Genomic DNA, 20031 nt, shown 5'->3' with positions numbered 1-20031 from the left:
AGTAAGTAAATTTTCCAGACAATTATTTGTATGTTAAAATAATATAACCCCACAGTTTAATAAAAATTTAAATTTATTTTATGTATAAAATATTAGCATTTAAAATTGCCTGCATTAATTAAGATCATTCATGCTAAAATACAAACTTTCTTATATTAATCATAATAACAGCTAAAATGTTTGAACATGTTATCAAACTTGGTATTCTTCAAAATTTGCATATATATGAATATGATTTTTATGAAAATAATAATGACCTTATCAAAGAATTTTTGGAATATAAAGAAACTCAATGTGAAAAGAACATTACATTTTACTTTAAATTTTATGCAGAGAGTGTGTTTTTGAATCAAAGAGATTTTTTTATCTTAAGTAGACAATTCTGTCGCTAATTGACAAGATAGTCAAAGACAGTTGTAAAATTTATTAGAAAGCAATTTACAGTTATGTGCAGAATAGCACTAAATAATTATATTGGTGCTTCATTCTTTGTTAGTGTCACCAAGTAAATTTCACAACAGCAGTGTAGTTTGTACAAAAAATATGCTCATTGTACATCAATTATCTATTATAAGAATGCTTCCTATTTTGTCACAAATAAAATACAGATTCCAGTCTCAGGGATGCTTTTCTTTGTAGAAACACTGAGTATACAATCCAGACAACCCAACTTCAAATAGACAGTACCCACAGGAAAGCCTTGCATGACTGTAACTTTCTGTAACCCAAGTGTTTGTGGCTGAGACTGTCAGTCAAATAGGGACCAAGCAGTCTAAAGAAACAGTGAACTTCAGATTCAGCAAGAAAGTGTCTCAAAATATATGTTTAAAAATAATAGAGTATGATATCAGATGTTCTTCCTTGACCTCCACTGTCCACTGTGTGCTCTCAGGAGTACACATGGGATCACACTACCAGAAGCACATTATCATGCCAGAAACGTGCACATAAATAAACCTCTTAAATAAAGAAATACGACACATACCTTTGTGACAGAATTTTACTAGTTTCACATATGAATGTGTTAACAAAAAGACCTAATGTAATGCAACAGCATTAAATCTATCGTAGACTTTGGCTGCGTGACTTCTATTTACGTAGATAACCAAATAGAGGAGTTTTGAAGTGATGTTTTCTTGAGATGGTTCTTGCTTGACATTAGAGAATTCAAAGAAAGATTTGTTTGATAAGCAATGAAAGCTAATTTGGCCTTTAATCTTGTTTGTAAAAAATTGTGTGCTGACATCACTTCTAATAGATAAATAAACTCAGAGAAGAAGCAATGGGTGGGACAGTTTAAGGTGATGAATATCTGCTCTCTGAAGAATAAAACTTCACATTTTATCCTGCAGAATGTCATAATTTATCAATAAATTAAATAATCAGTGCCTGTCATGTAGGCTGATTCAGATATATAGAAAGATGAGGGCCATTTAAAAGAAAAAAATGTACAAGCAAAAAACATTTCAATGCATACGCCAAGCAGTATGTTTTAATATTTTAGTATATAGTCCACAATCCATAGACATAAACAGAAACATACACAAAAGAACAAGTGTTTATAACATTGGAAATAATGATGAACTGTGAATACAACTGTGTAGTTATTATACATATTTTTTAAAGCTCACTGCAGCATACAGGCTGTTAGCAAAGCAGCATCTCACATAGCTGTGTCTCTTGATTGTTTGAGGAAGCCACAACAGACCTAAGCCAATTATATTTACGACTGAATAGGTATTGTCTCTTTTAAGAACAGTATAATGCATTAGATAAGTGAATATATATTCTCTTATTTTAGATATTTTATGTAAACAATCTACCCAATTTTATAAATGAGACTGTGAACATTTTAAATTATAAAATTTCAAAAGTTCATCAGGTCAGATATACAAGCTAAAACTAATAAAGCCTTGAGATTTCAATGCATAAGTCATTGTGGATTATTATGTAAACTTTAGGATTCTCACGCAAAAACATTCAATGGAATTAAGAAAAAATAATAATGTCTAACCTGATTTAGAGATTATCTTAAATTCCTATTTGTTGTCAAAACTTTCTATAAAAAACACAATAATTTCAAAATAAACTATCAATTTCAGTAACTTTAAAATGAATTTGGGCCCATTTGTGAGAAAATATTGCAGCACTGACTTATGTTAATAATCAGATATCCAAACTTATAAGACAGTGTGTACATGAATATTCTAGGGGAAGGAGACATTTGCAGACATTCATCTGTATCTCTATCACATTGGCCAAGATACATTGATTTTATTGCGTCCATCATTGGCCAAGGAAAACTGAGATCTACTGAGATAATTTAAGGGACAGAAAAGGTTTTTCAAGCATTAAAAAAGTTATTATATTTATCAATGTTTTATAAATAAGATCAATAAGATTTCAAATGGAAATTAGATGTCATGATTACACTAATATTTTTGTTAGTGACCAGGATAATCAGAACAGAATTTAAAAATAATAGAGTAATATAATAATAATTACAAAGCATTTAGGCAGAAGCTTGCAGATTGTTATTTTTGTTGCTACTGTATTGGTTACTGGTAGTTATTGTTGTACTACACGCTTTAAACCAAAATTCACATCAGTCGTGTCGTTTACCCTTTCCATTATAGTTTTAATCTAGAACAAAACAATCCCTCTTTATATTTTAAAATCTTTCCAAAATAATGTGAAAGGTTATAATGTTATTACGTTTTGTTTTACTCTTGGAGAATTTGATACAATATTTGAGCAAGGTACTGTGTAATGAGGTTGATTTACCAAGTATCACTCCATTGAAAAATAGTGATTGCCACCTCCCAGTCCTCTCAATTGTGAGTAGCTTCTTGGCTGGTGTGAGACTTTGTGTCCACTTCCCTTTCTCCAAGCTGAGGTTTTGGTCTCTCTTAAGCTTGTGCAAATCATATGCATGACTAATTTGGACCTGATGAAACAAAACACCTCACAGAGAAATGTAAGGTTACATATTTTTATTTACTCAAATTATTTTTAGACTTTTACTATCTAACATGTATAATTGAAAAATCATTTTAGTTAACCTCATGAAATTCAATTTTTGAAATATAACCTTCTGAAGTTCTATAAAATTACATGCTTTTATCAAAATATATAAGAAACAGTGATTCATACATTCATAAAGAAGATTTTGTTTTCCAAAAAAATATGACTTTGAAAAATATAACTTTTTAAACCATTTATTACTGTAATTCAAATGTAAATGGAATGTTATAATGCATTTAACTTAATTATTTTAAAACAAAGTTAACTATTACCAGAAATGAATGAACCAAGCATCAAAGGTAATATATAAATTTTTAAACATATATTTTCTTGAAATAAAATTTTTCAATATCTGTTCAGAGTGGCCAACATCATTGTGCTGAGGTATATTAAGGGGAATTATAGAATAAAACTTCTAAGAAACCCCAATCTTAGCTCTATTTTCATAACTGCATATTATTTTTGAGTTATGTATAGGTAAATATAAATATTCAGATTATGATATGAATACCTGTCCCCTGTCAAAAAGCCAACTTTTGGACTGATGTGTATAGAGCTCCCCGGACCATTCACATGTACTATTTCAGAAGCTCTTAACACCACATCTGCAGATGGGATTTATGGAACCTCTTTTCCCAATTGGCTGATTTCTTTTGCTATTGATGTTTTTTTTTTTTTGTTTTTGTTTTTGTTTTTGTTTTTTTTTTTTGGTTTTTCGAGACAGTATTTCTCTGTAGCTTTTGGAGCCTACCCTGGAACTAGCTCTTGTAGACCAGGCTGGCCTCGAACTCACAGAGATCTGCCGGCCTCTGCCTCCCAAGCACTGGGATTAAAGGCGTGCGCCACCACCGCCTGGCTGATTTTATTGTCTTAACAAAGAGCTTTTCACCTATTTAAAAATTTGGTGTAGGCCGTAGGCGGATCTCTGTGAGTTCGAGACCAGCCTGGTCTACAGAGCTAGTTCCAGGACAGGCTCCAAAGCCACAAAGAAACCCTGTCTCAAAAAACCAAAAAAAAAAAAAAAAAAAAAATTTGGTGTAGGTTTTATGTTTATGTGGACTGTTGCATGCATATATTTGGGTTTGAGGTCTGCATATGCACCCGTGTCATACATACATGGTCAGAGAGAGAGACATCACGTGTTTTCCTCTATTGCTCTCCTTTCATTGTCTCGTATTGAACCAGAAATTCACTATTAAACTAAACTGTCTGGTCAGAGAGCTGGCGAGGTCCCACGGTTCATACTATCCCAGTACCAAAATACCAAAAATCATTTTCTTTTTCTGAATCACTGTTGTTTGAAAACCCAAGGAAAGATTTTCTACTCTCCTAGTGTATCATCATCGCTCGTTTATGAACTGCTGCTATTTCTATGTCTAATTATTATGACAAACAAGAAATAGCTGCTTCAGTTTTACTTTGTCATCATTATGTAAAATGAAAACAGGGAAATCACATAACCAAGAATAATGTTTTATTTATTCCTCCAATTTCATCTGAAAACAGATCACAGCTACCATTTACCAAATCTGCTTATGTATATTTAAGTTAAATAGTCATAAGACTCAGCATGCCATAAAAATTCATTATCTAAGTCTTGACATTATGGGAGGAAAATTAAATACGTAAAAACATTTGTTTTGCATCTTCATTTGTCTTAATTTGTAGAATAAACTGGAAATACATTAAAAGATGGGGGGTTGCTGAATTGAAATCACTTTCAGGGGATGAGGAACTAGCTCAGTGGTTAAGATTAAGAGAGAGATTTGGCACCTAGGATAGTGTAATTGCTGTAAACATCCTCTTTGCTTTACCTATTCGATTTTTACCCTTCCCCAAATACCTATTAATCAATGATGTTTTACCTGTCCATTATTTTCTCCTTTCCAAAATGATATGTGTGAAATTGTAATGTCTTCAGTTTTCTCATGCTGACTGTCGTTAGTTACTCACATACATTTCAGGTTATCCAGGAACTTTTGATATCTCAACATATGATTTGTTTTTATTGTTGTATAACAGTCTATTTATAACTGCATCACTGTAGTTTCCTTACTTGCTAATTTATCACTTGATGGAAATCTTGTTACCCCTGTTCCTTGGCATTTAGGAAGAAATTATTATAAAAAGACTAACAAATAAGAGAGCTATGGAGCCCATTCCAAATGGATACATCTACAAAACAGCCCTATACCTAATACTCAGGAAACTTTGTGGATGAGTGTGTGGAAATATTGTAATAGCCAGAAGGGCAGGGAATTTCCAGGAATATTGTTTCCAAAAAGGACCAGAAACTAAACCTGATAATGCTATATCTATATGACTGTTCAACCATGAGATGAACAAAAGAACATCAACAAGCATGCCAAATGATAGGGAAAAGCCCAAAATGCCTCAACTTTACACAAAGAACAATAGTCAGCTATGTAAAGCTGGTGGCCAGTACTGAAAGCAGGCAAATGTGTGGCACTCTAGAGGTCACTTGGATCCCGCCCCCTGATGCCTGCCTCTGGACAACAGCTGGATATCCGATATGAGTTTCAGCGATCATCAGGTGTGCAGCCTCATTATAACATCTGAGATGTGCATTTTGGCTGCTGGTTTCCACTGAAATAATACCTACAAAGAGGTCTCTATCTGGTGGAATTAGAGACATCAGCTGGTATTTAGTCAATAGTCACTGTTGGGTAACAAAGCAGTGAATATTGACTAGACATATCTTCTTCAGCACTAATCTTGATCACATGATTCCACACTGGTTTTCAACAATGTGCAACTACCAGATCTTTTTTGTAGAAGTATAATTGGGCTCCTTCTTGACAAAGATCTGTCCATTTGACATTTAAGGTCCAATTCTGTGAAATATCACATGTTAACATAGTTTAATTTGTTTAGTTATTTCAATATGGTCAGTAGAAAAACTTTAATGTAATATAGTTGTATAAGATATGCATGAAATTCACAATAAATGGATGAATAAAAATTTGATTAGAGGGAGAAAATGAAAGTAAGTAAAGGTGGTATTTGGACTTGTAAGAAGAAAAGTGACATTCCACAATCAGTGGAGGTGTACAACAGCAACTCAGGCACCTAAGGTATGTAGTCAGCAAGAAAATGTCCACACAGTCCACACAGTCAACAGTTTTGAACCTGCAATGTATTCTTGAAACCAGAAAAAAGAAGACTGGAAGTGTTGTCAGTACTTCAAAGCCAGGAATGCAGGAGCATTAGTGCCAGGAGAGCAATCCCAGAGAGCAGCTCAGCATCAGAGACAGGAGTAGAACAAATATCAGACAGATCCTAAGAAGAAACAACATGTGAAGGACAAACAGTAGCCTGGTGAATTAGACAATGGGTAATAATATCTCATAGTCGAAGCATTTACTAAGTAGAATTTAAGCAAAAAGGAACACATCAATATCTTTTCCATTAAGCACTAAAAATTAATTACTATTCTCATCATGTGAATACAATAAATCTGATAGCCCATCCTCTGTTCTCTCATAATCAGAAATAGATGGAATTCTTCTATTATGAGTGGATATGATGAAAAGTTCCATAAAAATGAGGGATAATAATTAATCCAATTAATTAATTTTAAATAGGCATCCAATATAGATGATTATATATTTGTCTCTGCACTTGACATTGTGTCTGACTAACTTGAAATCTGTAATATTTTCTACAATACACACAAACATGTAATAAGCATGTCAACAAGCATCTCCTCCCAGATAGAGAAAGACAACTTCAGTTTGCATATATTTGAGTAACAATTTAAAATAATGCAGTGTGTTCAGTTGTTATAAGAAAACAGGTGTATATATGTAAGGTACCAGTTTTAGTAACCTCAAAAATAATATCCATCAAATTAATTTTATGACTATCGGACAAATTCATATAAAGTCAAATGAACTGACAATATGAGAATAACAGTAGTAAACATTTCTAATAACCTATGACTGCTGCCCACTGCACCCCCGTGTCTGCGCTCTGTGCGCTATTACCCAGTTCCCGAGCTTCGGGCAAGGGGGCTGGAGGTTAAAATACACAGACACACACAGACAGAGAGACAGTGACATGGGTCACTTGAATTCCCCAAGAATGCCCCCTTTATTGTGTTCAGGGACAGATTATATAGAGATAACCACGCCCCAGCCAAACCCAATAGAAACCACTCTCCTGCTATCAGGAACTCCTGAAGGTCTCGTGCTCAGAGCTGCTGTAGGCACTCAGATCAGGGGATTTCAAGAAATTCAGGATCTGGGGTCTCACTGCTCCCAACATATGACTGTATATGCAAAGGAATTTAAATGATACCGGATCTTTTAAATTATTATTTAAATCAATTATTCTGCATCTGGGGAATATTTTTCATAATGGCAAATTATCCTTCTATACCTGAGACATTAAAAACAAATATTTTTCTTAACAAGGTCTTTTATATTTACAGTTAATGTTATTATTACCCAGGGTAGCACAAATAATAAAAACCCAGATACAGACATTGTAGTTCAAGATGAAGATCAGAAAAACAAAGCAGCCAAGCACTGAAAGTTCTTACCTCTTCTACCAAGACTGGGCAGTCTTGTCCTGAGTATGACTGCAGATTGAGACTGAGCTCCTGTCTCCTCCCATCTTATATTTCTCTCTAATGCTGGTGTTAAAGATGTGTACCACCACTGCCTGGCCTCTATGGCTAACTAGTGTGACTACTGGGATTAAAGATGTACGCCACCACTGTCTGGCCTCTATGGCTGACTAGTTTGGCTAGCTTTGTATTCTAATCTTCAGGAAAGCTTTATTTATTAAAATGCAAACAAAATATAGCTATAACCCAGAGTTTCATTCATATTTCTTTGCTAGTAGAATTTCTTTACCTGGAATATAGATAGATAGATAGATAGATAGATAGATAGATAGATAGATAGTTTGTATCTGTGTGTACTAAATGATGGATACAAATTAAGTATATATATTTATTTATGATTATCTCCTAATATATATTTCACCTTAACAAATACTACCCCACTTTTAAAGAACAGTCGCCCTCTACCAACTAACATGAATTAATTTTTTTATAGTTCTAAAATATTATAATTGCATCAATCACACAACTACATATACTTTCAAGTTTCATTTCTCATGGTGTAATCCATAGATCTAGACACACATTGTGATATCTGTCCTAATATGATTATTATAAAAGATCCTGATCCCATTCAAAATTCCATTTCTTCAGACAAAGGGCAAATTTTGTATCCTGTTGGTGACCCGAGCTTCAGCCCTAATTCTAAACTAGCTCATTTTATAGAGATTCTCTGTGAATGCCTTAGAGTTGCTAGTCTCAGTTAAGTTTATTCAAATTTAGTGACATTAGTGTTATCATCTTGAAAGTACATGGTTTCTTAGAGCAATTTCCAATAGTGAATGTTAAATAAGGTAGCAAGCCTGTCATATTAAGACATATTTAACCAAAAAAAGGATCTGACATGTTATTTTAGCTCAGTAAGATAGCTGGTTGGCTAGCTTGCTTGCCACACAGACAGGAAGATCTGAGTTTGGATTCTGATTGCACACATACAAAGCCCTGCAGCTTGTCCATGCCTATAATCACAGTACTGGGATTGTGGAGACAGGAGGATTCCTAGGACATTCTGGACACCCAGTCTGGCAAAACCAGTCAGTTTCAGGCCCAATAAGAGACCTTGTCTCCACAGATAATGCAGGACATGTTAGAGGAATCTTCCATAAACACATGGACATATGTGAAACCATATGCGGACATAAACACATAAATAGAAAAACAAAAATATTTTGTTCTAAAAGTCACGGGATAAAATATACTGGTTATAGTAAACACAAAAAGGTTAAATATTAAAGGAGGAGGGATGTACTTGCACAATAGTCTATGTGTTAATAGTGATGGTATACTCATATGGTCCAGAATCAGAACATGTGGACAGATGTCACACCTCCACTCAGCTTATCAGCTGCACATATCTGTTCCACAATAGCTTCAGAGCCATCTGTAGAAGCCATATCTCTTTACCTACTATCCCAACTATAGCCAATTTTTGGCAGCCTTGCCTCACCACCTTGAAGACTGGCACTACCTGGCTTAAGTGGAGTAGGCCAATAGAAACCAAAATGAAAACAGACTCTGCAACTATTCTTTTCCATTTTAGCTTCTGAAGGAAAATCACAAAATAAAAGCTGAAATTTAAGATACAGAACATATATCCTCCTACCTGAGAGAATCTGTACAATTCTGCTTAAAGGAAATAAATATAGACTGATAATTAACTCAGACACTGTGATTAGCCATATACATCAAAGGAAACATGGAAAATGCATACCTAAAAACACACCGAAATTAAACAAATTTCTTAAAATGTTTACAGCATCTATAAAAGAAACAGAATAAAATGAAAGGAACACTTCTAATAACCATTGCTTTATGCATGCAAATTTGTTACTGATAATACCTATAATGGCTTTCTATTACAATAAAATAATATATCCCTCTCATGAATAAAGTAGTAATTTAAAGATAAGACAAAAATAAAAACTCTTTATTTATTTGGAAATAAAAAGTAAATGCACACCTTCTCAGCATTAGTTAGATTGTTGCTGCTATGACAAAAAAACTGAGTAAAGCAACAATAGAGAGGAAATGGTTCTGTTGAGTCCTGGGTATCTATCATTGAAGGGAAGAATTATAGAGACCAGGAGGAAGGCGACAGAAGGTACGTGACTGTAGCTAATGATTCTCTACATTTATCCTATCCATGTCTCCATTTAATGAGATGGTACATTCCACATTCACATCAGTTTTCTGCTATTAGTTAATGACAGAGATATCTAGTTTTCCAATATAATCAAGTTGGAAATCAAGATTGACCATCATACGTCTTGTGACAACTTTAAACATCATTCTGGGAGATTAAGCTAAGCCTTTGTAACTTTTAGCCACACATTTAAAGTTTGAAAATAAATTCACAATGCAATTCATGACTAATTGAAACTTTTACTTCCAATTATTTTTAGAATAAGAAATCATTTTCTTAAATTAATAAATTGTTTAATAGCCAAAAATTCATCATATTGAAACTTGGGCTAGACTTTCAAAATTTCTAGTGAATTGCAGACAAGTTAGACAGTTTTTACTCTTCACTCTCTTTATAAGACCATGTGTTATTCTTCAAAAGCAATAAAATAGATGAGAGTATAGATCATCCAAACACTACTGTCATATAAAACATCAAAAATGTTAGAAAAACTTTTGAGTAATCTGGATGAAAATAAGAATACAAAAGTTCTGTCATTAATATACACACACACAGTAAAATTAAAGTCTTTTAAAATTTGTTATTTTTCCCACAAGTATCATTTATGATTGATTTGGGATAAAACATTATTACTTGTAATTGTGTTGAACAATGAATTTGTGCTGTACATTTTACAAAATTAGCTGCATCCAGTACTATAAAATACTTTAATTGGGTATTAATACTACCATTTTTAAAACAAAGCGTAATACAAGTAAAAATTTTAATGAATTTTTCAGCAGCAAGCAGTTGGAAAAGGTTGAGATTTAGAATACTTCATGTGTTATATAATTTCAACGCACAAACCATTTCTACTGTAACACAGTAGCCTTTAGTCTACCCAGCAACATATTTTTCAGTGCACACACTATATTAAGCCCTTTACTGAGTTATACCTCTCCTCAAAACACAGTTTAAGTAACTGTCTTATTTGTCTTTCTCATACACCCAAAAGCAGGTGATAACCTTCTGTGTCCTCCCAAGAAATCACATAGAAATAATTGTAAAGTTCTTACTAGAGAAATAATATCCTTAGATAATAGCAAAGACTTTACAGCTAACAGCATTTTAATAAGTAGCACACACTAACACATCATTTTATTCAACAAATAGGCATTCACTATCTCTTGAAGTTACATAGGGCACAAAATAGTGTTTAGCAGTATAAACAGAAAGAAAATAACTCGTGCTGAAATTAAATGCTAATTGACCTTACAAAACTCGAAGTTCATTGTAAAATAAAGTGCTGCTTCTTTTCAAATAATTTGGGTCATTCACAATGAAGTGAAAATTTCCAAGATAAAGCAAGCTGGAGTGGATGCTTGAGCTCAGGCAGTGGTGACTGTTTGTGTTTACAGTGTGACCACAATGACAAAAGGCTCTGAGGGAAGGAACAAAAAGGCTTTGAAATCTCATGACTATTTCTGACTGGAGAAATAAAATAAGATGTGAGTTCAATTCAGAGTACCTACTTGTGTTATACTAAGCTCTGACTGAATTTATTATGGACACACAGCTCTGTGGGTGTGTGTACTGAGGTGCGAGTTAAGAATGACACCCAGGTACAAAAGTGTCTCATGTTTGTATATGTAGGTTAGTAAAGAAGTTATAATGAGTTTCTTGTGTATAGGAGTCGATGTTCCTAATCAACAGAATCTGCCTAACCTGGAAAGAATCCTAATGAATGCAATTGCTGTCTTTATCATGCAGCTAAAATCAAACTTTTTCTTTCATGAAAATTATGTAAACCTTCCCTACCTTGGGAACGAGGGGATGAGAAATGAATTGTATAACTTGAATAATACGTGTTGATGGATTTCTCCTTCCTCCATTTGTTTTGACTTCTTTGGGATTTTAGCTTCAAGGAGCATAACATATTTGGTAATGACTATTTTCTATAATGGTATGTTTTTTTTTTCCCAACCAGCTTCCAAAAGGTTAAATAATTTATTTGTAAATTCTAGGACACATCAGTATTGCTTCATCAAAGCTAGAATCCTCTTCACATACAAAATAAAATATTTGTCTGAATCATTTTTACATTTCTTTAGAGAATACAGATAAGTCCTATTTACTGAGCTTCTACAAAGTTACAGACACATAGGCATCACACTTGTAAATTATGTTATAAATATGTTCTCTGTGTTGTCAGACAAGATTTGTGCACAGGTGGATGTTGGGGGGGGGTACCTAGAGAATCATCCCTGCAAGAGAATGAATGAAGCAGCTGTAACTGAATGAGAAAAAACAACTCAGGTACGGTTTTAATATTGGATTCCTTTATTAATCTTATGGGTAGTTTTGAAGAAGGAATAATCTTTAAGAGAAAGTTCAATGTGGCAAGATTTTTCTCACTATACACATCATTTGTTTGTTTGCCCAGACAGGCTTTCTCTGTGTAACAGCTCTCTGACCGTCCTGGATCACTTTGTAGACCAGGCTTGCCTCAAACTCAGAGATCTGCTTGCCTCAGCTTCTGGAATGCTGGAATTAAATGCACATCCCCCATGCAAACCTCTACTAACCTTTATCAAATATGAACAATTCAACCTAACAGGCTTAATATGTGAAGGGAAAATTTGTATTATAAAGCTCAAGAAGGAATTACGTGGTAAACTGTATCATCCTAGGACTTGCTCTAACATATCTATCCCACCTTGAAATAGGAATTCGGGGCTCTGGTTTGTCTCTGAAACATGGTTAGGCATAATGTAATCAACTAATGTTCAAGTACTACCGCTGTTCTAAGAATTGTAACTATTTTTCTCAAAATCTTCAATTGTACTGACAATTCTTTGATGTTTTTAGCCTCAGTGGCCACCTTTAAATTTTATTTATTTATTTGTTTGTTTGTTTATTTATTTATTATTCATCTCTCTTTTTATGTTTTCATTAATCCATTTCTGCCCTGGGTTTTTATTTGACTGATTGATTGCCCTTTGTATTCACATTCTTCTCAGCAAACGAGTGTTTCATTATTCTGCTTACTGTCAAAAGGGATGAAGTATTTTGAAATCAGCTCAGGGGATCAGCAATATGACTAGTTACATGGTGTGTCTTTTTTACACTTCTTTCTCCTAATAATCATGATCTGTGTTATGCAGCAGAATATCATCTAACTTTATCACCTACTGGACTTTCAATACTTTCAATAAAAGACGCCATTAAAATGTTCATGTTAACAAAACCCACGAAGTCTGGAAATTTAGGGTTGAAAACGCACATAGTTACATTACTTCAATTTGTTGTAATAAATTACTATGGTCAAATAGTTCCTCTTTATTGTCAATTTTTTACATTAGTCAGTCTGTCTTCTTAGCTGGTTCATTAGTTACAACTTCTCTATCAGTTGGAAAATAGTTATTACTTAATAAATGTTCATATACATTAGTGAATGAATGATTATCGTAAATTTAGTAATATTTAGAAATGACTAGAATAGCTGCTGTTTTTCCAGTGCTGAAGATGCAAAGCCAAGGCCTTGTTTATCCTCATGTATCATATGCACTTAGCCACTGAGATGAACTCCTGCCCTGTCTGTAAGAACATTTGGAACTAACTCATTCTGAGCATGTGCTTACTGGAAGTCATATATTATCCCCAACATATCTACAAGCATAAGCACATTAAAATAAAAGAAATAAACACTTTTCTTTGCTGAGTTAGAATGATTAAGTGATATCATCTTAATTATACATAAATTATGACTTTCATTTCTTCATGAATCAGAAGTCTTCAATATTAAAAATTGTGAAAATTGTCCTAACACATAGATCCTTTTTATTTTAATAAGTAGTTAATACATTAATATGTGAGAGAATTTGGTAGATACAGAATATTGATCAATAAATTAGAAATATATTTTTGACATATGCTTTTTAATTTGCTTGCTGTAGAGGTATTGGGTACTGAATGTATGGCTTTGGGCAAGTATTCAAGCACAAGGAAACAACTGTAACCCTATTTTACAGTTTATTTGGACACGGTGTGTCCCCAACCTACTCACATTAGCTTTGAACTTACACTGTAGCCCAGAATTTCAACCCTCTTACATGAGATACTTGAGTAGTTCTGGTTACAGGTCAGCAAAATCAGTCTGCTAAAATTCTCCCTTATTTTTGCTTGTGTGAATGGAATACAGGCCTTTATTCATGCTAGGCAAGCCCTATGTCATTCACCTACATCTGCACCACAAACCAATTTTAAAATTCCCGGTCCTTACTTTTTTACAACCATCATTCTTTCTCCCACCATGCTGTTGTGATGTTTCCCACATTCTTGTTCTGTCAGTCCCATAGTTAACAGTAAGTATGAAGAAATATCAGCATATACTACTCAAAATAAATACAAGTCTGCAACAATTGCCCCTCATTTACGATATGGTATATGCATACTATGAGAATTCTAGAATGATCTAACTCAGGGTGGAACTAAACCTTGATCTTTGTTTGGGGTAGAAACAGATGTAGTTCTTAATATTTGAAATACCAGGTATAGATATTGGCCATACCTGTTATTTGAAGTGTTGACAATAACTTTGAAGGACCATAAGTAAGTTCCAACTCTATGACCTTTAGTCAAGGTATAATGGACCCCACCTATGGGCCCTGACAATTGTTCCTTTTTATAATATTTAATAAAGCCTCTGCTTCTGCAACAGGACAGATGATTGTGTCTACCTTAGGTGAACATTTTCCCAGATCAGAAAGTTCTGCTCTCTCAAGGTTATTGTAAGCAGGTAAGGCTAAAATATAGTCCTGGTATTTTAGGTATTAAGAAGCAGATCTGGAAAAAAAAAAAAAAGAAGTAGATCTGTTTCTACCTCTGACAAAAGCCGAAAAATTCAAGCAGGTTCCTACTTCCTTAGGGATAACAATGGATTTCACCCAGGGAAAGGTTTGCCTACAGAATGTTTTGGTCTAGGGTATGAACATTACTTGTCTTGTTTTGGCAACAGAAAGTTTAACTAAGACTGTAGCACATAATCCTTCAATTGGTGTGTGCATTCCTTGTATTAGGTGAATGAGGTTTTAAAATCTTACTCCTACCTTTTCTGGTCGGGGTATTTAAGCAAATGGAAATTAAAAGTGGGCAATTTTCAGGATTCTCTAAAACTTCCAGGGGGCGGGGGGACCCTAGAATGAAGATAAGACGGGCAAAGCTTTGTTGTTAAAAAAAAAAAAAAAAACAAAAGACAATTTTCTACATACATTTCAAAACCCCAGTTGTAAAAAGGCAAAACAAACAAACAAACAAAACCCACAACAACAACAAAAAACACAAAAAAGGCATGGTTGAAAGTTAGTTTAGTGTAATTCTTGCCTAAGAATTTTAATTTGGTCACAAGCAAGTAAGTGAAAGCAAACTTGGCAAAATGGATGTGTTACCCAATTATGGTATAGTGCAGTGAGAAGGATTTCTAGGCCTTACTCGACAGCCTGTTTAGTTAAAGCAGTCCATATTCAAGTCCAATGAGAGATGCTGTTTCACAAAAAAAAGCATAAAATAACTAAGGGGGAGGGCTACATGATTAAACTTTGGTCTCTCTGTATGAACAAACGTGCAAGTACAGCAGATAAAATATATGTATATATGCCATAAATGTAGCAAATTGAAGATTGAATAAATAAGTAAAATAAATAAAAATTCTTAAATAGAAATAACAAATAAACAATTAGGGCAGAGAAAATGATATCAAATTACAGGTACGTCAGTGAATGGGTAAAAGCACTAATAATAGCAATCTGTAAAATCAAACAGGAGAGTAAAACAGCAAGAATGACAAGGGGAAAAAAATAAGACAAATACGCGATAGTCTATGACCCAAGAAAAAAAAAACTTTTCAAAATTATACAAAAAAAGATATTTTGATAACTTAAATTCATCTCAGCAATTATGTGTGGCTAGGTATGCAACACATTGTAGTGTAAATGTATTTAAATAATATTAACTAATTAAAATATCAGAAGCTATTATATTATTTTACCTCTAAATTATTTGCTCTGGGTAAGATTAAAATAAACAAGGAAATGCTGAAAGTTTAGACAGATATATGTCAGGCAATTACAAATCGAAAAACCATGTGTAAGATATATTAATTTCAGCCAAATGGGTCTTCACACAGACATCCAAGGATAAAGTAGACAGTCCTTAATGATTACAGGCTCATTCATCAAGAAGACCTAATGAACTAATTTGTCTAAGAGTGTAATAACAGAGTCTCACACTGATGATAGAGAAATACAAATGTAAGATTCTAAAACTGTTTTGCAGTTATAAAACATTTAAAATGACTGAAAATTCTTACTTTTAAAATTTTGTTATATTAATATAATACATGGTTAATCTGGCAAGAATTATTATTTTGCATGCTATGGCATCATTTTATCTGAATTGTTACCTATCTTGAATTCAGATAGAATGGTGGTGGTACATGCAACTATTTTAACCCCTCTTCAAGTTATTTTCACATGAAGCATGTTCTCTGATATGTCATGAACAATTTTTTTCTTATTTGGACTTTCTACTTTCATTAATTATTATTTACGTATATATTATACATAATTATATATGTTATATAATCACTTCCTTCAAATATTAATTGAAAAAAGAAATTTTGAGGGAATATCCCATAAACATTAACTAAATACTCGAGTTAAAAACAACACAATAAGTCGTTTTTAAATGTAAACCTTAAAAAAAATTATTGAAGATACTACAGGTATATTTCTTAAAAATTATACCACCAAGTAATAAACATGGTATGAGAAGAATGGAAGTTGATGTGTAAACTATACAGCAGTTAATTTCATTTATAGTCTACAAAATTGTATGCAAGATTCATTTTCACACTTTCGAAGAAGCTGCCTCAAAATTCTTCTTATGCAATGACATATCAGTCAAATTACTTTTATTCCATTGAGCATTAATTTAAGCTATTCGTGCTTGAAAATGCATCTATAGGTGAAGAAGAAATAAATGCGTTAAAATCTATTATATTTCATTTTGCTCTTATGTCAAAGAAAATTTGAAAAACACTAGTAATAATTTACTTTGAAATTATAACATATTTATCCACTTATTGTGTATAGAATCAGGTCAATTAAAATTCCGCTGACATCCCTCTTACATCAACTACTTATTTTTAAAGGTTTTATAACTTTATTATAATTATAAGCATATTTTGAAAGTCACCACATATCCCAGATATGAAATATCAATTACATCCCTGCACCATTGAAATATTTAATAACTAATTTGAAAACTTAAAATAGCTAGTGCATTTTAATGAAATGCAAGGGGAAATTGGTTAGCAGAAATTATATTGGAAGACAGAAATACTCTGGGTCAACCCCTAGGCTTGGTACTTTAATAAATTATCTCATTAAAGTCCCATAATGAGCTGTCGAAGGCTATATCAAAGCTCATTTCACATGTGAGGTAGAAGATACTGACAGAGACGAGATGACTAACACTAAATTCCTATCAGTTTTTTAAAGAGCTAAACTTACGCATTTCAGCTCTACCATTTTATATATAGCAGAACGCAAAGACAGAATTTTCACAGTAGATCAGTCCCTCTGACCTGTTCATAGGTAAAACTGATAACAAATTTAAGTGTTAAAACAAGGACAATATACTATTACTATGACTTTAACATTATGTAACTAGCAGCAAATTAGAATGTCTACGTCTAAAATTCCTTTATAGTTTGAGCTTCCTGGAGAGCAACAATAGAAGAATGATTGAATTTAATCTCTATTTAAGTGGTAGAAATTATAGTTCATTAAGTACAATAAATAGCTTCTGTTTAATTGTGTCACATAGTGGTCAAATGTATTTATATAGTGCCTGCTGTGATAAATAAGTACAACTTCAATTAACAAATTTTATTATCTTTTTTAGGAAGCACATACATAAAACAACCTTCAGAACACTGTTTCTTCATATTGTCCTGTCCTGTGATATCTCATCACCTTGGAAACACAGAAACTTTCTTTTAGCAAAATAGATGTCTATGTTGTCTAAAAGTTTATCCTGCCATTCAGTTTCTGCAGGGGCACTGACCTTAAGGTTGCACAGGACAATTCTGATGTGCATGGGTTCTCGTAGTGCATAATATTCAAGCACAGAAAATTGATTGGAATTGAGCTTCCTTCTCTATTCTGTCTCTCAAAAGCCGGGGACATACATTTAGAAGCAGGAGGATTCATGCTTTAAGATTTTAGCAGTATAAATGTAACTGACTATTTTTTATGTGCTTTCCTTTAAGTTAAAAATAATAGACTTTGGAGTCTAAAAATTTTGTATACTCTGCCTGTCTTGCCTAAAATGTGTGATCTTGGCATTTAACTTTTAAATCATATCTACTCATATAAAAGAGAGAAAATACTCTGATTGATTGGTCATTTCTAAAAATAAAATTAGCTGTATTAAAAATTTTATTTTCAATAAGAAATTAAAATATAAATCAACTTTTTCCTTTTCTCTCTACTTTCATATTTTAAGTGGATTATTATAGATTTCTCTTAAAGGAAATATATGCCTAACAATCAGAACACTTGAGAAATCTTGCATTACTTCTTGAATATAAGCTCGACAGGAATTGACAAGAAACTGATTTACTAGGTTGAATCAACACAAGTGATAAACATACAGATAAAACAATTTGTTTTCAGGTTTTTTATTTAATCTTTTGTTTAGCACATTTATCTATCTTAGAAGCAATGTTTCTCTGCATGAACATTGATTCTGATCTAAACGAGATTTTTATACACGTCAAAATTTTCATAACTGTTATAGAATTCATGTTTTCTGGGTGAATCATTATGAAATCCTCAAACATTTTGGTACCTTGACAAACCAATTATCTAATGTACCTACTTAAATCATTTGATGATTATATACAATCTTACATGCTCTGAAATTATCCACTTCCTCCCGAGAGGTTGGCTGATTGCTGATATTCTCTTTAGAATGGAGTCAGTTCCCTTGTAAGAAATAAATGTTTTATAAAGTCTATGTCACCTCAGGAAAAAGTCCCAGCTCACAAACACTGGCATCTATATTTTCAGTATTTATTTCATATCAGATCTTAAAATAAAATAAAAGAAACAAAATGAAAAAATATATCAGCAGAGTTGTTGAATGACAGATAACAATATTTATATGTAAAAGCTGAAATTTGTTTTATAAAATATGACATAAAATAATCATCCATATTGCATAGTTTTCAATGCAGTGTTTGAAGACATGTTATTTATGGAATCTGATATCATTATTTGTAGAAAATTGCCTATCGCAGTCTCATTTTAAGAAGGTAACATAAGATTGAATTTTACAGCACAGAAGAAAGGTGTATTGACTCTCTTCTTTTAATTCCACAAGTCAAATTCATTCCAAATAATAGGGTCTACTGATGGAACTCATTTTCTTATTTCATATATGTGGAACGTAATAACACTTGAAGCCAAGTTCTGGTATAAATAAATCAATAATTTCAGCTATAAATGTCATTTTCCCACACAGGTTTTGCTACTTTTGATTTAAGATTCTCCATGGTTCAACGTACAGGCTTATTCCTTGGAGAAGCAAGATATTAGGAGCAAAATAATCACACAAATATGAGTCTTCGAATAACTACCCCCATGTATAGCTGTATTCTAAGTAGAAACAATGTGAAGTTCCCATAAAGGAGGGCTTATATACTTAGGGGCATGCCTAAATCATTAGAGATAGCTAATGATGAATTTAATTTGAAATTAAATAAGAAAATTAATTTATAATGGTCAAGAATGCTAATGTTATTCAATGTGAACAGCTAATCTTTTATTTCTAAGGATATGAGAGTTTGGTAACTTCCTAGAATACTAACCATAAAGTCTTTAGTTTCTTTCTATATCCTCACAAAATAATTATTGCCCAGACATACAGTAAGCAAAAACTTTAAAATGAGCTCAGCAGGAATTTATTTCTCTGATTTACTGACCAAATCATTCCAGTTATAGACTCTCCTTAAAATTTTAAAATACTTAATCAGATGATATGGAGATGATTAGTTGATAGAGTGAGCTGATGGACCTCCGAGTAGCAAGTCTATTTAATTTATGTTAAATTCCATTACTTAGTTATGACACTTTTCCCTAGGTCTGGAAGAGAAATCACTCCATATTATAAA

This window comes from Microtus oregoni, unplaced genomic scaffold (genome assembly GCF_018167655.1).
Source record: "Microtus oregoni isolate MIOR12 unplaced genomic scaffold, Mior012 000010F_ref0000083, whole genome shotgun sequence".
Taxonomy (NCBI): domain Eukaryota; kingdom Metazoa; phylum Chordata; class Mammalia; order Rodentia; family Cricetidae; genus Microtus; species Microtus oregoni.
Note: the sequence above shows the minus strand (reverse complement) of the source record.